Source organism: Lepidothrix coronata, unplaced genomic scaffold (assembly GCF_001604755.1).
Source record: "Lepidothrix coronata isolate B3197 unplaced genomic scaffold, Lepidothrix_coronata-1.0 Scaffold263, whole genome shotgun sequence".
Classification (NCBI taxonomy): Eukaryota; Metazoa; Chordata; class Aves; order Passeriformes; family Pipridae; genus Lepidothrix; species Lepidothrix coronata.
This window is the reverse complement of record NW_016690443.1, coordinates 521748-524985: the sequence shown is the minus strand read 5'-3', so window position 1 is coordinate 524985 and position 3238 is coordinate 521748.

Sequence of the window (3238 nt, the reverse complement as noted above, 5' to 3'; positions counted from 1 at the left end):
GATGGATGGATGGATGGATGGAGCAGGATGGGTGGGTGGATGGATGGATGGATGGATGGATGGAGCAGGATGGGTGGATGGATGGATGGATGGATGGATGGATGGAGCAGGATGGGTGGATGGATGGATGGATGGATGGATGGATGGAGCAGGATGGGTGGATGGATGGATGGAAAGGGACGGATGGAGGGATGCAGATGTAGGTCGGCGTGAGCCAACAGCCCCCGTGGCCAGGGCAGACTGGGGGCCCGGGAGGTCCCGGAGAGTGCAGGGTCACAGGCAGGGTCCCCCATGTCAGGGGCTGCTGTGGGTCCCTGGCCGGGGGCTCCTGCTGTGGCCGATCCCCCCCGGGCAGGGCTGTCACGGTGATGGCGGTGCCACCCCGGCGGTGGCAGCCGCCCAGCCCTGATCCCGGCCCGGGTTAATCCGCTTTGCCTGCGGGGACCAGATGGCCCCGCTAAGTGGGTCAGGCAGGAGCGGGGACACCGGGGAGCACCGGGCCCCCCTGCACTTCCCATCAGCTGCAAAACAATCATTGAGTGAAAGGAGGGGAGAGAGGGACCTGGACACAGTGCAGCTGGGGGGACACGACTGCTGGTGCCTGGACTGGCAGCGGGACAGGGCTCGGTGTCACCACGGAGCATCCAGAACATCCTGAGCTCCTGGTCTGCAGCCTCTGGGATGAACTTGCCCATGGCAAAGGCCAGGGAGAGGCCAACAAGCCACACAGTCAGGATCCGGCCTTTTCCACTGCCTACACTCTGCCTGTACCACTGTGTGTACTGTTGCCTGCACCCTACCTGTTCCACTGCCTGTACTGCTGCCTGTACTCTGCCTGCACTGCTGCCTTCACCCCCTTCCCAGCCCAAGCTGGTTTATTTTCCCCTCCCCAGCCTGGAAAAGGACACCAGCTGTCCCAAGAGTGGCCGAGCTGCTGTTCCCCGTGTCCCACTGTCCCTGGCGGTTCCACTGGCCCCACCAGCCCCCCCTCCCCAGCAATTGCACTGGTCCCATTGTCCGTGTTGACCCTCCCTGCCCAAGAGACCCTTCCCAAACCAGCCAAGTCCCCCCAGCTCCCCCCACTCACCACTGCAATGGGGGAACCACACAGCAGGACAGGACCCCCAGGTCCCCCCAGCCCCCAAATCCCCCACTGCCATGGGGGGCATTGACACCCCATGGGCCTCCCACGTTGCCACCATCTGCCACTGCCTGCCCCCTCCCAGCCTGGCACTGCTGTGCCACAGCTAAAAATAAATCCAGCAATCTCTAGGAAAGTTCCTTGGAGAGCATGAGCAGGAGCACACGGCCAGGAGGAGCACGCAGGGCCCAGGGGAAGCAGCATCCTTGGGAGCAGGCCAGGGGATCACCAAGCTGCTCCACAAGGCCAGAGCCAGCCCTGGACATCCACAAACCCCACAGGACTAATTTTTTCCCATCCACTGCTGCCCAGAGTATCCAGATGGGGAAAAGCGGAGCCGGAGCTGGGGTGGTGCAGGGGCTGCACATCCCCGGTGAAATCTCCCCCTCGCTCACTCCAGAGTGGGGGAGGATGTCAGGGAGGCTGAGGGCAGCACTGTCCCTGCTCCTGGGGACAAGGCTCCTTCTTGACCTGGGTGGAAGGGGGGCCAGCTGGCGGGGGGGCAAATTTTTAGCAGGTGACGGGAGCTGAAATAGCAGCACAGGGTATTTGTGCCCCCAAGCCCAGTTGAGACAGCAGCTCCCAGCACATAACTGGGGACGGCTCTGCTGAGCTGCTAAGCTCCCGTTTAAGCAGCTGAGAACAAGTGGCTGGATATCCAGCCAGTGCATCCCTCCGGCTGCTCATCCAGCCAGAAATGCCGGGGTGGGGGCGGGTGCCGCCGTCCCCGGGGGGCACAGCCTCGCCCGCTCAGGCATTAACGGCGCCGTCTGCACAGATTAATTCTGCCCTGGGCGCCGCAGCCGAACACAGGGCTGACGGGCACCAGTCGCTGTGTTTTCCCTCACTGCAGCCTCACAGTGCAGGAGGAGCCAGGTCACACGCAGATCCCAAAGGGAATTTGCAAAGGGTGGGTAAGAGTTGGGTCTCCAGACCAGGACACATTTACTCTGCAGGGAAATGCAGGAGCTCACCTTCGTGCCGCGTCCGCCCTGGCTGGGCCGGCAGTGCCACTGGCACTGTGGCGGGTGCTGGTGCTCTCAGCGCAGGTTCCACCAGGCCTCTCCCACTGCCAGGGGCTATTCCCACGGGAAGGACTCTCAGGAAGGACTTTGAGAAAGAACAGATTCAGAGCCAGGACCACTTCTGCTCCACGAGGCTCTCTCCTTAAAATGCCCTGTTTTATTGCAGGGCCATCCCTGTGAGCGAGCCCATCTCAACACCAGGCTGTTGGTGACATCCCTCCAGTTCCTCTTCCAGGCTGTGACTGTCCCAGGCCACTGCAGGGAGGGCTTTCTCCTCAGGTGACACTACTGCCTATCTCCAAGCTCACGTACGTGAGTAACAGCGCCGGGACAGAGACCAGGCTGGAGGCAGAGCCGTGTGAAATACTGGTGTGTTTATTGGTTGGCACTAGATTACAGCCCACGCGCTCGGCAAACTGGCATCCACGAATTTTATGTTTTTAACTTTTTACTCGACAGCCTCCCCCTTGCACACAACTCAACAGAGGAAACCCTTCCCGACAGGACCCCGACCGCCCGGCGACGGAGCGAGCACAGAGTGGGCAGAGCCCTCTGGCCTTCCTAGAGACACTGTGGATGAAAGATCAGAACCATGGAGGTATGTGCTACACCTGCCAGCCAGGATCAAGCAGGAGAGCACCTGCATTATCCAGAGGCTCCAAGTGAGATCTGAACCCTGAAGGAAACGGGATGTTTTCTACTGAACGTGTTTGACTTTGAGCAAAGGTGTCATAAAAATGAGTAAGAGAAAGTATCCACTGAAATGCTCCGTTTCCAAAGTGCCTCTGCAGTTGTAAAGTGTTTCTGCAAACTATTTCACCTTAATTCGTCATAACCCTCCCACGTGAACTTCACCAGGAGAAAAGAAACACCAAGCGCTGGGGTGAAGAACGGAGACCTGCAGCCAGGAAAAGAAACCCAAACAGATTATGGGAATTACAAATCCAAAACCAATCTCAAATTCACAGAGAATTGAGCATTTCACTTATGATTCACTGAAAACACTTGAAAATCTCAGGCTTCTTTTAATTCTAATAAATTAGCAAGTTTGTTCTCTACATCAGCTTTCTTC